General features: G+C 38.9%; 1 protein-coding gene across 2 annotated transcripts in view; it reads left to right on the top strand.

The window, feature by feature from the left end:
• Nucleotides 1-24368, top strand: part of Uck (Uridine-cytidine kinase) — a 426265-nt gene that overhangs the window by 296673 nt on the left and 105224 nt on the right. The window lies entirely within an intron of this gene.

Genomic DNA, 24368 nt, shown 5'->3' with positions numbered 1-24368 from the left:
TATGCATAGTGCAAGGCGTGCTTGCTGTTCACACCGAAAACTCTACGCCGCACTCTCAGCTTAGTTTGGCGCGAGGCGTTTTAGGGTGGTCACAAACTAATGCCGTTATCCAAATACACTAGAAACTCCGTATTGTACGATGTCTGCATGTAAAAGATCTCTGGTGACACATTTGGTGTTTACCCGACAAAATTCATTAAATCTCAGCCATAGACGCCCAAGAGAGATCCGGTTTACTCTGTCTGCCATCTAGTGGGCCTAGAGTAAAACGGAACGTCAAAATTGACGAGCAGACAGTCAGATGGAGTCAAATCGAAATGTCTGCACACGGTAGCTGAGGCCATACGATTATTATTATTATTATTATTATTATTATTATTATTATTATTATTATTATTATTATTATTATTATTATTATTACTAGAAACAGTTTATTGATGAATAACAGTTACCTAAAATTGAAAATTAGAAAGAAGAATCGAAAGTGGGTTCATGAATTTAATGAAGAACGAATTACTTTCGGAGAATTCCATCATTTGTACAGAGATGCAAGACTTTATTGCGATATATTTAATTATTGCTTAAGAATGACAAAAGATACCTTTGACCTTCCAAACCTTGCATCTGAAATGTGGCGACAAGTAGCAGAGAGGTATTGGGAGAAATTTAATTTTCTAGGAGCAGTGAACACCAAACACGTGGTAATTAAATGTCCGGCTAATTAACGCTCTTTATATTATAATTAAGAATAATATTTTTCAATATTGTTACAAGGTCTTGTTAATGCAGATTGCAAGCTGCTGGCTGTTCATATTAGGCCAGATTGATATCAAAGTGTTGGAGGAAATTTTAGAATTACCTCGTTACACAAATTATTGGAAAATAACACACTAAATGTTCCTCCAGCACGAGAAACTCTCAGGATATCGCTCCTTTTGCCATAATTGTTGCGGTACTCGATGAGGCCATATCCTAAAATAATTTTAGACAATCGGAAACGTATTTATAATTATCAAATCTCAAGGGCAAGAAGAGCTGTAATGTGCTTTTTGTATTATGTGCAGTAAATGGTGGTTTTTTTCTAAAAGAAATAAAGACCGATATGTTCATTGCAAGTAATATTGTAGAAGCTATTTGCATCCTTCATAACTTCAATTTAATCCAAGAACTTCTGCGTATGGGAAATGATGATGATGAGAACCTGATTACTCAGCTTGGTAATTACGAACTAACACACCAAGACAGTACCGTTTCTTGGAAAAAGCTAAAAACATTCGAGATGCTTTGTGCGATTTCTTTAATGGCACTGAATCTGAGGCTTGGCAGAATAACTACACCTAGCTTATACAATTTATCACTGTAACAGAAGTGGAGTAAATGTGTGACAAATATAATAATTCATAAATAGAAATATTTACTTCCAATCCCACTACTAGCCTGCAGAGTGATAGGCGTATAATTCTTCATCTTACCACCCTCCATTGGCGAAATTTAAACCAATATAACAGAGTCTGGGAGATTCTGTGCACTTTGTCACAAAGTGTACGGCTCCATGGATACACGGTTAGCGTACTGGCCTTTGGTCACAGGGGTCCCGGGTTTGATTCCCGGCAGAGTCGGGAATTGTAACCGTAATTGGTATATTCTGCTGGCACGGGGGCTGAGTGTATGTGTCGTCTTCATAATCATACATCCTCATCACTATGCAGGTCACCTACGGGTGTCAGTTCAAAGACCTGCACCTGGCAAACCGAACTTGCCCTCAGATACTTCCGGCACTAAAAGCCATACGCAATTTCATTCTGTCACAATGTTAAGCCCAGTAAAGTGTGATCATAGAAGTAATATTACTGTATATGTTTACTGTAGGAATGACATAAAACTGTCGTGGACTCTTCAATCCATTCATTTTGCAAAACAGTTACACTTTTATCGTGTTTGTGTCTTGGGTTCCATATTTCTTCACTTTGAAACACTGCATGAATAATTTCTTCTTCCATGGCTTCAGAACCAGATACGTAACGCTAAGCAAGTAACCAACACTGCGCGTTGTCTGGCGCTTCGCTTAGCTGTAAGGTAGGCGTTCAGCGCAGCAGAGTGCGGTCGGTGTGAACACCTGGCTTAGGAACAAAGCACTGGTTATGCTTAGCGTGATGCTGAGCATTGATCAACACGTGACACACTACGCGAAGCGTGCTCGGTGTGCATGCAGCCTTAGGGAAAGGGGGGAGAGCACCTTGCCCTATGGAATGGTGATCCGCCAGGGGCAAGTTGTTGGGAAGTAGATCGAGGAGTTGTAGTAGGGGAGTATGTATGATATGTAAGATATGAGTAATACGAGAGTAGATCTGTTTATGAAAAGAAAGGAAAGCCTGAGAAAATTAGGAAGGAGTGGATAAAAGGGGAGGTTGAGTAGGCTCTGAGGGTAGTGTAAGTAGAAGCTGGTGAATAAAAGTTGTGAGAAGACTGAGTGGACTAATTGTCTTGGAATGGAAAACTGTTTGTTTGTAAGTGAAGTGTGGAAGAAAATTGGATTGTTCAGGTGTATATGTGTTGAGGAGGGAAGATAAAGTAGGTTTATGTAATAGTAATTAAGGTAGATTAAGCAGGTAGTGTAGTTAAGGAGGAAATGTTGGCAGGTAGGGACCCTCTTCGGAGGCAGCCCTACCCAGGGAGTGGCGCCTCTGCCTATGTGAGTCCCAGAGCACACTGACCCGGTGTGTAACATCTGGTATGGGTCCCAGCTCAGGGTTTCGAGTGAAGACCTCAACGGCATCTACGGCGGAGAAGGTGGACTTCAGTACGGCGGAGATGGCGGAAGGGGCATACCCGTAGCGTCTGTACTCCAGAGGAGCGGCTACGAAAGGCGTCTGTCTCCATGTTAGGGGCGGCCTAATTTTGAACCTGGCAGTAGGTATAAAATGCCTTTGGGTGTGGCGAGCCCATCGTAACAATAGCCTATATGGACAAAGCAGATATGGTGCCTCGGAAAAGGTTAGGGTGTCCCCTGCTAAAAGCGACGCGCAGCTCTTCAGGTGCTGGGGGAACTGTGAAAAATGGGCAACCAGCACCAAACTACATCAAAATTGCAACAATTAATGTACAGACACTGACGGGGAAGACAGAAAAACTGGTTAACTTCATGATAGAAAAAGATATAGCCATACTTGGACTGTGCGAGACCAAGAAGAGGGGTACAGGGGAGATCCCTCTGAGAGAAGGATACAGGCTGTATTACAGCGGAGGACCTGAAGCAAAAAATGGAGTGGCCATCATACTTAGAAGAGAAATCCAAGAATATCTGGAATATACAAAGTACCTCAGCGATAGGGTGATGATGATGAGACTCCAGTTTGAAAATGGCGTGAAAGATCTATTTCAGTTGTATGCCCCACAAACTGGTTGCATAGATGAACATCTAGAGGACTTCTTAGAGGAAGTGGAGAGACAGATAGAAGATCAGGAAGTACTATTGATGGGAGATCTAAATGCACAAGTTGGAATGGAAAGACAAGGAAAGGAAGATGTTGTAGGGCCCTTTGGATATGGAAATGTAAATCCAGAAGGCGAGTTGTTGGTGGATTTTTGCATGAGGAATCAAATGATTGTTGGAAACACCTGGTTTAGGAAGAACAGCAGTCAGAAGATTACAAGGTATGGTTGGGGAGACAGACGAACAAAGACCATGATTGATTATATAATCATAGAGAAAGAACACCGGAAGAACCTTGTAGATGTAACAGCCATGCCTGAAGAAGCTTTTGGTGGAGATCATAGAGTTGTGATAGGAAAATTGAAAGTTGTAAAGATTGAAAAACCCCAATTAAGAAGAGAGAAAAGAATTAAGGTATGGAAGTTGAAGGAGAAAAGCATACAAGAAGAATTTCAAAGGGAAATAATACCCTTGGTACCCAGGACAGAGGTGGGGAATGTTGAAGAGGAATGGAAAAGATTTAAGGAAGCACTGGTTGTATGTGCAGAAAAGGTGTGTGGTAGAACATCAGGAAATGTGAAAGATAAAGAAACACACTGGTGGAATGATAGGGTAAAGATTAAAGTGAAGAAAAAGAAAATGGCATGGAAAGCATGGAAAACATCTAAGACTGAAGAAAGTAGAAGAAAATATGTGGAGGCAAAGAATTTGGCCAAGAAAGTAGTGGAGGAAGAAAAGAGGAAAAGCTGGGCCTTATTCACACAGAAATTGGGAGATGATACGCAGGGCAGCAAGAAATTACTGTATGGTATCTTAAGAAACAAAAAGAGAGATCAAGTAAAGCTGCTGAACATAAGAACGGATGACAGTCATTCAATGGACGACCAGGAAAGGGAATTAGTTGATGAAGAAATGGATAAAGAAATTACAATGAATGAAATTGAAATGGCAGTAAGAAAGATGAAGAATGGAAAAACTGCTGGAATAGATGAAATTTCAGTGGAGATGATAAAGGCAGCTGGAGCTGTAGGCCTGCAGTGGACATATCGGGTTCTCAGGAATGTCTGGGAGAATAAGGAGGTCCCTGAGGATTGGCAAAAAGGAATAATCATCCCAATTTTCAAGAAAGGTGATAAGAAAGTTTTGAAGAACTACAGGGGAATTACTCTAATATCCCATGTTGCTAAGATAATGGAAAGGATACTGGAAAGTAGAATAAGGTTGAGGGTTGAGAATCAGATACAGGAAAATCAGTTTGGTTTCAGAAGTGGAAGGTCAACAATAGAGCCGATTTTCATTATGAGACAACTAATGGAAAAGCACTGGGAGTACGGGAATGATATGGTGATGACATTCATTGATATTGAAAAGGCATATGACAGTGTCCCTAGGATGAAAGTTTGGGACAGTCTGGTGCAAAAAGGAATTGGACAGGGATTAATAAAAATGATCATGGCATTGTATAAGGAATGTTGTAGTTGCGTGCAAACACAAGTTGGCAGGATAAGTTGGTTCAAAATTACTAGTGGGCTGAGACAGGGAAGTGTTCTATCACCAATCCTGTTTACAATAGTAATGGATGACATCATGAGAACAGCAAAAGCAGCATATGGAGGAAGAGAAATGAACATGATGTTATTTGCAGATGATATTGTGATTTGGGGAGAAGACGACAGGAAGGTTCAAGAACAGTTGAATGTGGTGAATGGGAAGATCGAAGAATGTGGATTGAAAATAAGTGTAGAAAAGAGTAAAACTCTTGTTATGACTAGAGGGGAGAAAGAAGGGAAAGGTCAGATTAGACTTGCAGGCAAGCCCCTGGAAGTAGTGGAAACGTTTAAATACCTGGGGAGTGAATTAATGGAGAATGCTCGACTGGATGCTGAGATTAGTAAAAGGATTCAAGCTGGAAGTTGTTTCTATCATAGTGTAAGAAACATGTTATGGGACAAAGATGTGCCAATGGAAGCAAAGGATACTATGTACAAGATGTATTACGTACCCATAACAACTTACGGAGCAGAAACTTGGACAATGACAAAGAAGGATGAGAGTTGAATACAGGCAGCCGAAATGAAATTCTTGAGGAGTATGATACAGAAGAGTAGAAGAGACAAAATAAGGAATGAGAAAATCCGGGAAGAAATTGGAGTGGAAAAAATGAATGATAGAATAGAGAAGAGCCGACTAAGATGGTTTGGGCACATAAAGCGAATGAGCGACGAAAGAATGCCAAAAAAGGTGATGGAAATGCAAATCCAAGGAAGGAGAGGCCGTGGACGACCACGATTGAGATGGAAGGATACCATCCAACGCAGCATTATAGAAAGAAACCTGGACTGGGACACAGTGTTGGAGGAGGAGTGGTGGAAAGACCGAACAAAGTGGAGAGGAACCATATTTGCCCCTACCCGGCCACAGCTGGATAAAGGGAAATGATGATGATGATGATGATGATGATTGTTTTAGGTGCATTGATGAGGGATGTAGAATGATTGATAGTTGATGTTTATGTCTTAAGTTTAATAAGATGGAAAGAACTGTGAGAAGACCGAGTGAACAAACTGTTCGGGTAAGAAAACGGTTTGATGTGTGTAAGTGTGGTGCTGTAGATTATTGGTTGTTTAGGTGTAAGTCATGTTAAACATGAGGGGAATAACTGTGAGAAGACGGAGTGAACGTATCTACTTGGAATGGAAAACTATTTTGTATGTATGTAAGTGTGGTGTGGTTGAAAATTGTGAAAGTATGTTATGGAGAGTTAGAAAACATAAACAGTTATATTAATGTGAGATGGATAAATATATCCATATTATTTCCTAAAAAGAAAATATAGGTATCGTCTAATACATTCTAATCATTATCCTATCAGGTCTTACATCTATCAAGATTCACAATTGCATCTAAATTCAATCACTGGATCATGGAATTCTAGAGAATATTGTTGGTGATATTATCTACTTGTCAATGGCAGAGACTTAAATTATGAAGATACTTTCTCCCATCAAATCGTGGCTTCGACATAAATCAAACAGGACTTAGTACAACATGTGAAATTTTCCTAGAAGATATCAGGTTTACACCTTAATATTTATTATTTGGAAATTTTATTTTGATGACTGCATATGGTTATCAGCCTACAGATTCTGTAACATATTTCACCATATGAATAACCTATTAACCCAAAACATCCTATGCCACTACTAACATCATGCCGCAATCACGTCAGTTACAACCTATGGTTAGTATCACATCGCGTAATCACTACTAATAAATCACAAATACCTATCTTTCTTCATATTCCAATCGTAAACATTATAACTCCACATTAGTCATATCAACAAACATATCCCTCAGAATATTCATACTTATAATCTCATCATTACGTCGTATGTACTCTTAATTACACATATAAATATTAATCATTTCTCCTTTGGCGGCATATTATTCCGATATTCCATTATCATATGACAATGATGCATAAATGGGTTTAAATTCTATTCAAATACACATAATCACTATTTTCTTGTAAAAGAAATACATATATGAATGTATCAGGCTCGTATTTACTTGCATGGGATGACGATCTGGCGATAACCAAGTCTTAATATCCCATGAAACCATCTATTTCCATTCCGCATTACAGCTGAATTAAATCACATTCTGTATAGCACTTTTCTTTGGCAATGGTCGAAGTATCGTTTTCAAATCTCTCCACAATTGACTATAAGCATCCCTACATTTGAATGTTGATTTACGAAATCAAGGACTACCTACATCAATGTTTTTACGACAATTATCATAATTTCTTTGCGAAGACACTGCACATTGAATTCAGTTCTCGAAGATATAAATGTTGACCTTATAAAATCACATTACTAACATCAACGCTCTACTTCTTAAAGTTAAATATGTATGGTTACTTTGAATAGATAAAACTACATGGAACTTAACTTTTATCTGCTGGCGTTGCTTGACTGGGCTGGATTCCAACTTGATCATCTTTGGTTCCCTGGCTCGTGGTGATGGCTGCGTCATATTTGGGCAGTGGCTACCAGTTTCGTGCTTGTAGAATCAGCTGGCCGGTGTCCATCAGTTGTCAGCCCCATCTCCGACTTAGTTACTCATCTCGATGCCGTTGTTTGCATGCGAAAACATATTTAACATCGTCATTAGTTCCACAATTCAGTCTCGCAACAAATTCTGTGTCTTAATTTCATTATTTTTTTTTTAACAGGTTATTCCATCAAAATTTCAATGTAAATCTCCAGTTATAAAACTTATAAAGTACTCTAGATAACTTTTAGTTTGTTGTAAATATATTTTGAGTTGGCTATATTTTATTTTCCTCTAAGTAACTTGTGTTAATTTTCAATTTGAGCTTTGGTCTCCGATAACTTAATTCTTCTTCCCTTTTTTAAGTTTTCCTCCTCGTTAACCTTGATATTTATTTGTAGATTGGCGTAATATCTTTATAATATTACTCGTTCTTCCAATTATCCTTCAAATCTTCTTCCGTAAAACAGCTTCCTCCTTTATGTGACGAATCTCACGTGAAAAACTTCGTTCTGATGCTCAACATAAATGTGATTGTTCACTATGCCATTTTAACAATTTAAAATATTCTGCATTTTTTTAAATCATGGCGGCGTGGATTCTATAGGTCTGAATGTCTTACTTCCTGACCATAGCTTATTTGATTCGTTAGATCTGTATTCTTTTCGACACATTCACAGCTTCTTTAATTCTATATGTCTGTACTTTTATTATAACATAATCACGGCCTATTTAATTCTGTATGTCTGTACTTTCTTCTAATGTATTTCTCTACTATATAACCTTTGTCGTTTTATTACGATGCATGGCAAATATTGGTGTCGTAATATCTCATTTCAATATAATCAGGGCAATGAAATGGTACAATACGTAGTAGATGTAGAGGTAGTTAATCTAGTTTAGTAGTTTTAGGAAAGATGTAATGGTGATTTTATCTTTCAGTCTTTATTACTTGTAAGCCGATGGTATATACTAGGGTGGGCAATAAAGATATGTATGTATGTATGTATGTATGTATGTATGCATGTATGTATTTAATAAAAATCAAGGTCTATGTATTTGTAAAAAAAATAAAAATAGGAGATTTTATTTTTGGGATTATCTTCGTATCTTTACACTGGTCTGTTTCCGGACCAATTTTGTTTTACAGGAGTGAAGACTGGGTTAGAAATAACAGATATGAAAATAGTGAGAATGATTGCTCGAACAAACAGGTGGGAACAATGGCAGAAAGGCACTTGCAATGAGGAGATAAAGGATAAGTTAGGAATGAACTCAATGGATGAAGCTGTACACTAAAACCAGCTTCAGTGGCAGGGTCATGTGAGGCGAATGCAGGTGGATAGGTTTCCTAGGAGAATAATGGACCTTTTTTTTTGCTATTTGCTTTACGTTGCTCCGACACAGATAGGTCTTATGGCGATTGTGGGACAGGTACAACACCAGCATTTGCCTGTTGTAAAAATGGGAAACTACAGAAAACCAATTTCAGGGCTACCGCCAGTGGGGGTTTGAACTCACTATCTTCCGGATGTGAGCTCACATCTGCGCGGCCCTAACCACACGGCCAACTCGCCCGGTAATGGACTTTGTTATAGAGGGTAAGAGGTAGAGCGAAATCAAGTCGACAATGGTTAGACTCAGTTTCTAATGAATTAAAATTAAGAGTGTAGAGCTGAACGAGGCCACAGAGCTATTTACGAATAGAGGATTGCGGCAGCCGTTAGTAAATTCACAGAGGCTTGCAGACTGAACGCTGAAAGGCATAACAGTCTATAATAAAGTTCTATGTATGTATGTATGTATGTATGTATGTATGTATGTATGTATGTATGTATGTATGTATGTATGTATGTATGTATGATCAGGCTCCATGGCTAAATGTTTAGCATGCTGGCCTTTGGTTCTGGGGGTCCCAGGTTCGATTCCCAGCAGGATCGGAAATTTTAACCATCGTTGGTTAATTTCGCCGGCATGGGGGCTGGGTGTACGTGTCGTCTTCATAATCATTTCATCCTCATCACGACGCAAGTGACCTTCGGGAGTCAAATCAAAAGACCTGCACCTGGCGAGCCGAACATGTCCTCGAACATTCCCCGCACTAAAATCCATACATTTTTTAAATTTTATTTTAGTATGTACATATAATAGAGAACCCTGTGCTTCAGTCGTGGCCAGCTTTATGTGGCGTGCTCTTGAGTGTCGAGGGGAGACATAACCTATATGTTTATGTACCCAATGAGAAGGTTGTAAATTTTGTATACTCGATTGTGTTATAAGACACACACATATACTTGCAAGCCACTTTAAGTTAATCACTTTAATTCTTGCTCATAAATTTGTATGAAGAATGGGTACTATAGCTAGAAATAAAATATAACAAACATTATAAATAAGTAGCAAGTTTACATATACATAATTGCCAAAGTGCGAATTGGAAACAATGAAAGCTATGTTCTTAGTCGTAGGTCAAAACGACAGCAAACAACTACATATTATGTTATTCTCAAGATTATTCACCCTCCTCTGGAATATATTGGAGAGAAAGTTTGTTGTTGGATCTAACTTTGACTAGACACAAACATGTATGTATGTATGTATGTAATGTATGTATGTATGTATGTATGTATGTATGTATGTATGTATGATGTATGTATGATTTCACAAAATAAAAGTAATATGTCCGCAGTAAATGCATCGCTTCACCATCGCTGTCTACTATGCTTATAACGCCTTGCTATTTGCCTCCGCTTCCATGCTAAGCAGCAAACAACTCGAAGTTGATATTTTTCTCACAGGAGCTCTAGTAGGATGTCCCTCTTGATGGCCTTCGAGTTTCACTACGTAGGCATTTTCCTTGTTATTACAAATGTTTTGTTGTTTAATGAAGTCACTTGTGATTGTGAATGAGTTTGGTATTCATTATCTAAGGCTGAATAAGTACCATGCTTTTGGAACATAAATTATTCTGCGCATACGTATATGTTCAGAAGTAATAATGTTTAACTGTCATTAGCTGTGATGATATACTGACGTATTCCATACTGCCGAAGTAAAAGCAGGAAAGTAAAAGGCATTTCATTTCATAAATATCCATACCATTCGGAGCTCAGACAGAAACGGCTCAGTTCTATGTATCCAATTTTGAGTCAAGAACTTCGTTTATATGTGGGCAGCAGTTTCTTACATCTGATTTTTGCCATGGACTGAGAATAAGGAAATTGAAAGGTAGTGTTTCCCCAACTGTTTGGAGATTATCTTGTATATGAAACAGCTGAAATAACTCCCGAAAGGAGAATAACAGTAAAACCTGTGAACCGTGTGAAAATAAGTTAGAAGTTGACTACAAACGGTACATTGTCAGGCTATAATGACGTTACTACTACGGCAGAATCAGGAATATCTGATAAAGACTGATATGACATACATTACAGTATACCAATTTGGCCAATCATAATAACAAGTCCCTTGAAGTTCAGCCCAAAAGTAATGCTCACAATAATTAATTGAGAGCCGCAAAGTGTTTATCGTCATTAAGTTAAAACTGTGGCGTGTAGAGAATAAAGTTTAAAAAAGCAGAAATGTGGCTAGAATTTGAGAACAGACAGTTGCATCAATATAAAAACCAGCAGTACACGTGTTTAAATTAGTATTAGAAGTTAACAAACATAAACTGTCCAAAATATGTAATGTTCATTCATTTCAGATCAAATTCTAAACTTCAGTAAAAGAAATTACACAGATGACCAGAAAATCCAGCAAAACAATGTGTAATCTGGGAAATTATTTCACCAAAAATGGTAATAATAATAATGATAATAATAATAATAATAATAATAATAATAATAATAATACATACATACATACATACATACATACATACATACATACATACATACATACATACATACATACATACATACATACATTATCATTATAGACTCTTATACCTTTCAACATTCAGTCTGCAAGCCTCTGTGAATTTACTAAACGTCGCCACAATCCTCTATTTGAAACTAGTGCTGTGGCCTAATTTAGCTCTGTACATCTTTAAATTGTTAGAAACCGAGTCTAACCACAGTCATCTTGGCCTACCTCTACTTCTCTTACCCTCCATAACAGAGTCCATTATTCTCATAGGTAACCTATCCTCCTCCATTCGCCTCACATGACCCCACCACCGAAGCCGGTTCATGCGTACAGCTTCATCCATCGAGTTCATTCCTAAATGAGCCTTTATCTCCTCATTCCAAGTACCCTCCAGCCATTGTTCCCACCTGTTTGTACCAGCAATCATTCTCACTACTTTCATGTCTGTTACTTCTAACTTATGAATAAGATATCCTGAGTTCACCCAGCTTTCGCTTCCGTAAAGCAAAGTTGGTCTGAAAACAGAGCTGACTTCCTTCTTACAGAATACTGTTGATCGCAACTGCGAGCTCACTGCATTAGCTTTACTACGCTTTGATTCAATCTCACTATATTAACATCCTGGGAGAACCCACAACCTAAATACTTGAAATTATCGACCTGTTCTAGTTTTGTATCACCAATCTGACATTCAGTTCTGCTGAATTTCTTACCTACTGACATCAGTTACGTCATCGAAGGGCTAATTTTCATACTATACTCATTGCACTTATTTTCAAGTTCCAGGATATTAGACTGCAGGCTTTTGGCACAATCTGCCATTACGACCAAGTCATCAGCATAGGCCAGACTGCTTACTACATTTCCACCTAACTGAATCCCTCCCTGACATTTTATACCTTTCAGCAGATGATCCTTGTAAACTACAAACAGCAAAGGTGAAAGATTACAACCTTGTCTAACCCCTGTAAGTACCCTGAACCAAGAACTCATTCTAGCATCAATTCTCACTGATGCCTAATTGTCAACATAAATGCCTTTGCTTGATTTTAATAATCTACCTTTAATTCCATAGTCCCCCAGTGTGGCGAACATCTTTTCCCTTGGTACCCTGTCATATGCCTTCTCTAGATCTACGAAACATAAATACAACTGCCTATTCCTCTCGTAACATTTTTCACTTAACTGGCGCATACTGAAAATCTGATCCTGACAGCCTCTCTGTTGTCTGAAACTACACTGGTTTTCATCCAACTTCCTTTCAACGATTGACTGCTCCCTCCCTTCCAAGGTGCCTGTGAATACTTTGCCTGGTATACTAATCAATGAGATACCTCGATAGTTGTTGCAATCCTCCCTGTTCCCTTGCTTATAGATAGGTGCAATTACTGCTCTTGTCCAATCTGAAGGTACCTTACCAATACTCCATGCTAATCTTACTACTCTATGAAGCCATTTCATTCCTGCCTTCCCACTATACTTCACCATTTCAGGTCTGATTTCATCTATTCCTGCTGCTTTATGATAATGGAGTTTATTTACCATCCTTTCCACTTCCTCAAGGGTAATTTCACAAACATAATTTTTACTCCTCCCCATTAGCTTGACTGTTCACAACACCACCAGGAAGATTTCCTTTTACGTTGAGATGATGTTCAAAATATTTCCTCCACCTCTCCACTGATTCCCTGGGATCTATTATAAGTTCACCTGAATTACTCAAAACACTGTTCATTTCCTTCTTCCCTCCCTTCCTAAGATACTTTATTACTGTCCATAAAGGTTTCCCTGCTGTTTGACCTAGCCTTTCCAGGTCATTACCAAAATCCTCCCACGATTTCTTTTTGGATTTAACAACTGTTTGTTTCGCTCTTTATTACGTACAAATCCTGTCTGCCTCGGCCCTTGTTTTGAGCCATTTCTGATAAGCTTCTTTTTATGTTTACGAGCTGCTCTCACTTCATCATTCCACCAAGATGTTCGCCTTTTCCCATCTTTATACACAGTTGTTCATAGACATTCATTTGCTGTTTCTACTACAGCATCTTTGTATGCCACCCATTCTCTTTCTATATCCTGAACCTGCTTACAGTCTACTGTTCAAAACTTCTCACTAATCATATCCATGTACTTCAAATTTCCTCGTCCTAGAGATTTTCTACCCTTATTCATTTGCAGACAGATTTCACTTTCTCTACCATAGGCCTAGAGATACTTAGGTCACTACAGATCAGATAGTGTTCTGTATCATCGAAAAATCCCCAGAAAACTCGTACATTCCTAACAGATTTCCTGAATTCGAAGTCTGTTAAGATATAGTCTATTATGGATCTGGTACCCCTAGCCTCCCATGTGTAGTGGTGAATAGCCTTATGCTTGAAGAATGTATTCGTAACAGCTGAATCCATACTAGCACAGAAGTCCAACAAACGCTTCCCATTCCTATTAGCTTCCATATCTTCCCCACATTTACCAATCACCCTTTTGTATCCTTCAGTTCTATTTCTGACTCTCGCATTGAAATCGCCCATTAGCACTATTCTGTCCTTGCTATTGACCCTGACCACGATATCACTCAATGCTTCATAAAACTTGTCAACATCCTCATCTGCACCCTCACATGGTGAATACACTGAGACAGTTCTCGTGCTATTTGTCCAACTGACAAATCTACCCACATCATTTGCTCATTTACATGCCTAACAGAAACTATGTTGCGTACAGTGGTATTCCTGTTAAACAGCCCTACCCCATACTCTGCCCTTCCCTTTCTAACACCCGACAAGTACACTTTATAATCTCCTATGTCTTCCTCGTTATCTCCCCTTACCCGAATATCACTTACTCCTAGCACATCCAGATGCATCCTCTTAGCTGACTCAGCCAGTTCTACTTTCTTCCATAAGCCCCATTAATATTGATAGCTCCCCATTGAATTCCATTTCGTTCGCCAAGTTGTTTCCAAGGAGTCCCTCGCCTGTCAAATAGGAGTGGGACTCCGGTACTCCCATATGTCCGAGGCTTAAAATGTTCTGAGCTCGATAAATTCATGAAGCAGGATGCCACCCTAATAATAATAATAATAATAATAATAATATGTGGTCTCCGGCGAGGCCTGGTACAGGTGTTTCAAATTGACGCCTTATACGTGACTTGCACATCTGTGAGGATGCGGCACTTCATTATCTATGATGATTCTAATGGTGAAGGCTGCACACACCTGGCCCCCGAGTCATCAGAATTAACCTTGAAGGTAAAAATCTCCTAATAGACCAGGATTCGAACCCTAGATCCCTTGGACTAAAGGCCAACACGCTAGCTGTTTAGCCATGAAGCCAGACACCTAAACGCCACAAGTAGGCTAGAGATATTTAAATAAAATTACCATCAAGGAGCAGACTGAAATGCTACATAAAGGATACATCATGTGAAACAGGTGTAACACACCTAGTTAAAGCTAGGCTTCAGTTAGAACAGGATAGGCTGAATGAATTCGAAAGAATGTGTTCTCTAGTTACTAACGAAATGTCTGTCAAACAGTAGGTATGGTACGACAAGAGGTTAGATACCTTTCATTGGTCCTAGGGACACTTCAGCACATACAAAAGCCGTTAGATGTGGAAATAGATCAGACAACTTGCCTATTCTTCAAGATGCAAAGGAAATAGTACAATACTAGATAATAATTTATTTCTTATTCAGAAAGGTGGATTATACTAGGTCGCTCCTGACATGGAGTGCATTCATGCCATAAGGAATTTTAGTGGTGTTTCCTCCACCATGTGAACCCAAAGGAGCTCATACGCCCAAAGCCAATGGCCCCCTTGGGGAGTTGAATTAGTTACTGCTGCCCGACATTCGGCATGGAGATGCTGGCTGTACGATCTACTCCATTACCATAGCAGACTTAATCAGCCAGACAAAGATGGTAATAATATTAATAATTTATGGCCTCAGCTACCATGTGCAGGCATGTTAATTTGACTCCATTTAGGCTGCCCGCATGTCAATTTCGATATTCCATTTTACTCTAACAGGTGACAGAGTGAAACAGATCTCTCTTATGTGACCTATCGCTTAGTTTTTATTTGTTTTTGTCAGGTGAACCCTAAATGTATCACCAGAGATCTTGTACCTGCCAACATCATACGACATTGAGTATTAAGTGAACTTATTTCTGACCTTCATTAAAAAATTTGACTTTCTATGCCAGGTTTTAACCCCAATCTTGGGATCCAGAGGCCAATACTTAACCACTTTTCCAAAGAGAGAGCTTGAATGTGGTAATATTCCTTCTATAAACTAGACAAGCGTAAAGAAAAAGCCACCTGAGGAATTGGTGGTATTTTGAGGACATGTGCAATAGGGAATTTTCTCATCCACGACTGCCTGCAGGTGATCCCATTCATGGCTCAGTACTCACTGTCACTATCAAAGAAATGTCCATTGACATCAACAAAGTTGAGTGCAGAAAAGCTCCTGGTCCATATGACATCCTGGCTGAAGGATGGAAGTTATTTCAAGAACATGCCTTCAAAAACACCACTAAGGAAGTATGTACCAGGGGCCTAGGGAAAGGAAAATGCATGACTGCTCAATTTTTAGGTCAATTCTCCCTTTTATGCTGTATGTTGAAAGGTTTTGAACGAGTTCTCGATGCAAGATTATCAAACATCATTAGCATCTTACCAAACCAGTGAGGCTTCATTAAAAACTGTCGAACAGCAGACACCACTCATGCAGTCCGTCTTCTGATAAAAAGATACCATGAGAAAAAGAAGACATTTCACATGGCTCCTTTTTTTTTTTTTTGGCTTGAGAAAGGCATTCGGCAGAATACCATATGATCTCATTAATACATTCATGGCCATTGACAGCACATGTGCATCATGCATCCACGTTTGTGTCATGACTCCACTTTCACTTAGTGCCAATGACGACATGTACGTCACACTCTGCGCCAATTTTTAAAGCTCATATTTCAAACAGTAGCGTCCGGTTCCATGGCTAAATGGTTAGCATGCTGGCCTTTGGTCACATTGGTCCTGTGTTCGATTCCTTGCAGGCTCGGGAATTTTAACCGTAATTGGTTAATTCTGCTGGCACAGGGGCTGTGTGTATGTGTCATCTTCATCATCATTTCATCCTCATCACGACGCGCAGGTCGCCTACGGTCGTCAAATCAAAAGACCTGCATCTGGCAAGCCGAACTTGTCCTCGGACACTCCTGGCACTAAAAGCCATACGCCATTTCATTTCCAGCAGTAGCTATGTAAACAAGGAGACCTCTTATTTATGCATTGTTAAGCTGCTGTTAAATAAATGCTCCATCTGGGCATCAGATTAATTGTTAGTAATTATTTCTGTTGACGTTACAATTTGGTATACTTTTCTGCAATTTCAACAAAGAATAGTGAGGTTGAGGAGCCTTCTCAGCGGAAGAAACACCGTCTCGTAGGCTCCCAAAATCTATCACACTGCCTACAGGAACAAATGTTGCCAGTAAATGTGTGGCTAAGGAGAATGGGCATAGATCATGGAAGCCGTGCAGACACTGTTACGAAGAGGGGTGGTGCAGGACCAAATTTTCTACTGCAACGAGTGTCCAGGACAGCCAGGTATGTCTTGAGCAATACTTCGTGGAATTGCACAACAGACATAGGTAATGGACTCGAACAGTGCCATATCTACTTATGTTTGTTGCAGTGCACTATTAGAGGCTTCTTTATTGACTATATACGTTGTACAGTGATTGTTCACACAGCAACACTACACAACATTTTTGTGAGAAATGTTATAAAACATATTTATCTGTTGTAGAAAAGTTATTGAATATTTACAATTGAACAAAACATTCTGTCTCTCATTCCATTTCATTACTTGTCATGACTCGTACGTTGCGTCTAAAGGCACCAGAGGCAAAAACGTCATCGGTATTGCCGCTTATGACTGTGCGTCATGGCTCCCTTGCAAAAAATATTATTGAAATATTTCAAATGATAATCTATAGTGCATAAGGATACAGAAATAAATTCTGTTAAGCAAACTAAAAGTATTACGGTACCGTGGTAACAGTTACCAATATCCGAGCGGCCACGAATATGTTAACTGGCTGGCTGGCAGGCAAGAAGACATGTCAGCTGGTTCCACAAGCTTAGTACACCGCCAGCTGGAAAATAGGGTGCCTTTCAAATCAGTGTTGGTGTCCAGCAGAGATCAACCTTGCCCCTATTGGTCTTCCTAAAATGACATCTACATATAAAATAAAAGTTTGGTTTGTACATTGTTCAGAATTTAAAAAGAATGGTATTTTTGTGTTGGTCATGTCCACAGTAACAAAGAAATGCACTTTTTAATTTTCCACAATTTCTTTCCGTACGTACCTACGCACATCACGAGAAAATGGCTGAAGAGAATTTATTGAAAATCGGTATGTAAAGTCGGGTAATGAGCCACTACAATCTAGGCCAGGGTTGGCAAACCTTTTCCGACTAGTGTGTCAGTTAAGGCCATGGTTATTACTCTTTACTGTCTAGTGTGCCACCTGTTATTTTCCTTTAAAATCATCATGAAATCCCCTCATTTGACTTCGTTTAGGTACTAGATTGCATTACATATAAATCCATTGCGACTGAATGTTATATAATGATTTTATTTCCAAACATCACTGAAAATTACATATCAAAAACAGGTAAATTGTAAGAATAAGATATATTTTTCCTTTAATTTAATAATCGGTTGTAATAATAATAATAATAATAATAATAACAACAACAACACACATTTACAGAATGGACAACTCCAGAACGGCAAAGAAACTACTCAACGTCGTAACAAAGAGTAAATGCGATACGGAATGGCTGAAAGAGACTCGGAAGGACCTAAAAAAGATCAAAATAGTGAATCTCGGGGACCGCACGGAGTTCAGAAATAAAATCACAAAAGTAACATTTGAGTCAAGAATATCACGACAAGCTGGGAATTAAAATCTGTTTGTATGTTGTGCGGCGTGCCACAGAAGTTGTGTTCGCGTGTCAGGTTCGCCATCCCTGATCTAGGCTATAAATAATTTTATTCATGCTGAGTGAAATAGTAGTTTAGGGGAAGGCCTAAAATTTAATTCTCACATATTTTTGTTATTTGTGGTCCTATCAATAAATACTACATAATTAAAGATATATATTATATATATATATATATAATTAAATTTCCGATCATTTATGTCTTATACATGTTTACCGTATGCGCTGTGATTTTCGATTTTCGTTGGCACGTCTATATTAACACCAAATCACAAGAAAATAGGTAAACAGAACTTAATGAAAATCGGTATGTAAATCCATGGAATAAGTAACTACAGTCTAAGCTATAAATAATTTTATTCACCCTGGATGAAATGGTAGTTTAAGGGAAGGTGCCTAAAATTTAATTTTTAGATACTTGTGTTATTGGTTCTGTTGAAAAGTACTACATAACAAAATGTATAGAATCAATCAATCAATCAATCAATCAATCAACCAATCAATCAATCAATACTGATCTGCACTTAGGACAGTCACCCAGGTGGCAGATTCCCTATCTTTTGTTTGTCTAGCCCTTTCGTAAATGATTTCAAAGAAACTGGATATTTATTGTACATCTCCCTTGATAAGTTATTCCAATCCTAACTTCCCTTCCTACAAACAAATATTTGCCCCAATTTGTCCTCTTGAATTCCAACTTTATCTTCACATTGTGATCTTTCCTACTTTTAAAGACACCACTCAAACTTATTCGTCTACTGATGTCATTCCACGCCATCTCTCCATTGATAGCTCAGAACATACCACTTACATTACAAGTAATGAAAATCATTGCAAATCAATATTGAACGTATCTTATGATAAATGTAGGTGAAAGAGTAATAAAATTCTTACATTTATCATAACATACCACTTAGTCGAGCAGCTCATCTCCTTTCTCCCAGGTCTTCCCAGCCCAAACTTTGCAACATTTTTGTAAGGGTACTCTTTTGTCGGAAATTACCCAGAACAAATCGAGCTGCTTTTCTTTGGATTTTTTCCAGTTCTTGAATCAAGTAATCCTGGTGAGGGTCCCATACACTGGAACCATACTCTGGTTGGGGTCTTACCAGAGACTTACATGCCCCCCTCCTTCACATCTTTACTACAACCCTTAAACACCCTTAAACACCCTCATAACCATGTGCAGAGATCTGTACCCTTTATTTACAATCCCATTAATGTGATTACCCCAATGGAGATCTTTCCTTTTATTAACTCCAAGATACTTACAATGATCCCCAAAAGGAACTTTCACCCCATGAACACAGTAATTAAAACTGAGAGGACCTTTCCTGTTTGTGAAACTTACAACCTGACTATTAACCCCGTTTATCTTCATAACATACAATTTCCAATCATTTATGTCTTATTCAGTTTTACCGTACTGACTTGATAAGAGTGGTGGTGGTGGTGATTATTGTGTTAAGAGTAAGTACAATTAGTCAACCATCCTCTATATAGCACTAATTGGAGAGAAAAAATGAAGGTGTCAGCCTAGGGAAGACAAGAGCGACAAAGGGCGTGAAAATAAGACCGGGTGTCTTGGCCATGCGGTTAGGGGCACACAGCTGTGAGCTCGCATCCGAGAGATAGTGGGTTTGAATCCTGCTGTCGGCAACGTTGAGGATGGTTTTCCGTGGTTTCCCATTTTCACACCAGACAAATGCTTGGGCTGTACCTTAATTCAGGCCATGGCCGCTTCCTTCCCATTCGTAGGCCTTTCCTGTCCTATCATCACCATAAGAGCTATCTGTGTCTGTGCAACTTAAAGCAAATAGCAAATAATAATAATAATAATAATAATAATAATAATAATAATAATAATAACTCCCTACTCCTCCATGCGCAATACTGTCGGGGTCAGAAAAGAACCAGAGTTGACCAAGGATGTCGGATAGGATAGATGAAAGTGAGAAGCCTGACACAAGTAAGTGGAAGCAATGCCAGGACTCAGCTAAGGGCCCTGCGGTTGCCATCCCACACTTCGAAGTTCAAAGCCCCTGGGGTCACTTTTAGTCGCCTCTTACGATGGGCGGGGGATGCCATGGGTGTTATTCTACCGCCCACACCAACACAAGGGGACGATCATGAGAAGAAAATTCATGAATTTAGATGAATTTAGACTTTTGTTACTTAGTCCATATCAACGTTAAGCATTGCTGACATGGAAATATCGTTCAGTCATGTTAACTGGCGATGGCTTTTGTCATGGTTTCTTAAGGTGTAAAAACGCAAAAAACGACAAGGAAAATTATGAATATGATTATAAAAATGAGAAAAAGCATGAAGGTATGATCATTTGAAGAATGAGACATGAGGCAGTCATGAAAGAAAGGAGGACTCCATTTATATCACAAAGTTGCAAGAAAACTAAATGTGAAGGCCTACAATATCGGAAGCTCATAAAATTGATCAACAATAACATAACATTCATCATTGTTTGTTGTGATGTGCTTTATCTCTTCCGTTGCCACTCATCACCGATAGATGGGATTACTGCTGCATACTGAGTAAAAAGAAAGTAGACACCCTGAATATTGGTGGGAAGTAGCTGGGGAGTTACATAACTTTCTTTCTTTATATACCAATATAAATGGTCAGTTATTGGACATTATACATTTTCCAGCTAACTCATTCCTGGTTGCCAGCGTTTCGCCCCCGTGTGCTAGGCTGGGCTCATCAGTTGGTACCTAGCACACCTACCAAGACACTGGGTAGTGCATACCATGGAGGCCACTGTGTAGGCTAATTGTAGCCACTGGCAGTGCCAATGCTCTATGAGAGACTTTAGTCTCATTTTCTGTAGCATGTCATTCCTCTGGTTCGTCATAATGTTCCAGCTATTCGATCCCTACTCTGAAGTGCTTATTGGAATGAGCAGTGTGCACACGTGAAGGAATAATGGCAAGGGGTGTTCATGGCTGTCTAGGCCTGATCATTCCATTTCTGGAACTTTCGACTGCTAGATCTGCAGCGTAATAGGTGAGAAAATGTGCAGTTTTTCATTTGATCGAGTATTTCATATGATGGCAATTCTTTTAATCGCGACATTCCTACTGATGTCATTGTAATGGCCTACAGTATGTTGACTTAAGTTGGGAAAATCAAAAAGAGACACTTTCTGAGGATGTAAAAAAGGCAGGCAGAGAGTGTCTGTCATTGTAACAAAAACTGTCCCACTCAGTTGTGAGTTGCAGTAGGCAAGTGGGCCTGCCATCACGGTGAAAACTCCCTAACCCAGTCTTTACGTGAGAAAATACTTCCCCACGGTGTTTCTGGGGTAACGTGAAGAACTATGCAATTTAATATATCTTACGTGTGCACTACTTAACCTAGAATTCTGTATACAATTTAGAATTCCGTAGCGAAGCATGGGTACACCAACTAGTCGCAAATAAAAACCAGACAAGACTCCCTTGGATATTACTATACACTGACAATGTTATGCTAGCAAACTAAACATGCATGGCCCATGAGCAGCAGGTTCAAGAAGTTGCACTTCAAAGATTTTGGGATGAAATTAAATTTGGCCGGGCTGAGTGGCTCAGACAGCTGAGGCACTGGTCTTCTGACCCCAACTTGGCAGGTTAAATCCTGACTGAGTCTGGTGGTATTTGAAGGTGCTCAAATACGTCAGCCTTGTGTTAGTAGATTACTGGCACGTTAAAGAACTCCTGCGGGACTAAATTCTGGCACTTCAATGTCTCTGAAAACCGTAAAAATAGTTAGTGGAACATAAAGCCAATATTATTATTATTATTATTATTATTATTATTATTATTATTATCTGGTGAGCTCTTTTCTTCCTCATAGCCCAGTATTCCTTCATTCTAGCCCTATGGATGTCTTTTCTTTCTTGAGTCCATTGCACTCCTACTCCTGGACGCAGTGATTTAGTTGTTAGCGACTGGAGAGAGTCAGAAGTCTTGACTAACTTTCTGAACATATCTCGGTTGTAAATGTCAATGTGATCAATGTTTAGGTATTGTAGGTCTTTCCGAACTAAATTTGTCCATTTGGCATTTGTTGCTTTTCCTCTAGATACAGTGTTGAAGATCCTGGAAGTGAGTCTCCGGCTGTCCATCCTGACTGCGTGACCATAGAACATTAGTCTTCTCTTCCTCATAGCTGGTAATGCTCTCTATTTTACTGTACAGTTCCTTGTTGTGCCTGATTCTGTAGCCATCTCCTTCTTTAATGGGTCCTATAATCCTTCTGAGGATCTTTCGCTCTTTCATTTCCAGTTTTCTGAGTTGTCCTTTCTGGGTCATGTCTAGGCATTCTGAGGCATACAGTACAGATGGTCTTACTTCATTGTTGTAGTGTCTAAGTTTAATATTCAAGGAGAGGGATTTAGACTTGTATATGTTCTTACAAAGATGATAAGCTCTTTCTAATTTATTGCATCTACTCTTCATTGCAAGGTCCTCCTTAACATTTGGGGTTATCCGTTCTCCAAGATATTTGAATGAGTTAGCTTTGTGTGTTATTTTGTCCCCCGAAGGAATGAAGTTGGGTGCTTCTTTGATGTTGGTCAGAGATTCTGTTTTATTGACAGCGATCTTCAGCCCTACTTCAGCTGCTATGCGTTCCAGGGAGGATAGCTGGTACGTAGCTTCTTCCATACTTGAAGCTAAGAGTTTGAGGTCATCTGCGAAGGCTAAGCAAGTAACTGCTAACTTGTCTTTTTTGTAGCCGATTTTTAATCCAGAATTGTCAGCATTCCCAAATGACCTTCTCCAGCAGACAGTTAAACAGGATGGGGGACAAACCATCTCTTTGTCTAACACCTGTTTTGATCTCGAAGCTTTTTGATAATACCCCTCTGAATTTGACTTTAGACATGGTGTTCGTTAGAGTAGCCTTCACAAGATTCAAAGTCTTTTATCCAGTCCCATTTCAGTCAACGTCTCAAAGAGGGACTGTCTGTCTACCGATTATTATTATTATTATCATCATCATCATCTTCCTTCCAAGTATTGGGCCATGTGACCCGTTACGGTCTTGCATTTTACTTTTTGCAAGACTTGAAAGCAATCAAATGTCCTTCCGATGGGTTGCTAGCCTGAAGGAAGCCGATTATTATTATTATTATTATTATTATTATTATTATTATTATTATTATTATTATTATTATTATTATTATTATTATTATTATTAATATTAATAAAGACAATAGACAACACAGTTGCTGCATGCAGAGTTAAACTTAATATAGTTGCTCAGTTTCATTACCTAGGGTTATTCATCACCTCTGACTGCATTATCATTTTCAATATCAAGACACGAGTCTCTGCAACATGAATTAAATGTTGTCAGGTCACTGAAGGAGAAAGATCCTTGCCATTAACTTGAAGAGTAACATTGTTCACATTGATCTCCATGTACTTGGTGTTAAAATGAGGGTCACATTGGTTAAGACAGTTGTTTCATGATTGGACTTGATGATGTGGATACATCCTGTGGGTTCTTGTGCAGAGTAGAATTTTGTGTGCTTGGAAGCTCACTCTGTAAATCTTGTGTGATTGTAACCATAATGAAATTGAAGAGCAGATGAAACAGTGCTGATCCTATATATATATATATATATATATATATATATATATATACCGATAGTCATAGCTGAGATGTTGGAGATGCCAAGCTGCTCGCCTGACTCAACTGCTGCTTGTTACAGAGAACCTTTATATCCATCTTACAAGCTCTTTGGTCTCTTCATGTTCATGTAATGCATACAAGAAAGACTGTGTGTAATGGTTTACTTTTTCTAGGGGACATTCAGTGTGTATGTGTACAGCAGAAATCATATTGCCATTCCTGAGTTGACTGCACAGTTTAGGTCACGTAGCTGTGAGCTTGAATTCAGGAGATAGTGGATTCAAACCTGATTATTGGTAGCCCTAAGATGGATTTCCATGGTTTCCCATTTTTACACCAGGCAAAAA

Source organism: Anabrus simplex, chromosome 1, assembly GCF_040414725.1.
Source record: "Anabrus simplex isolate iqAnaSimp1 chromosome 1, ASM4041472v1, whole genome shotgun sequence".
In the NCBI taxonomy this organism is placed as follows: Eukaryota; Metazoa; Arthropoda; class Insecta; order Orthoptera; family Tettigoniidae; genus Anabrus; species Anabrus simplex.
Note: the sequence above shows the minus strand (reverse complement) of the source record. Positions and strands in the feature narration are given on the sequence as shown.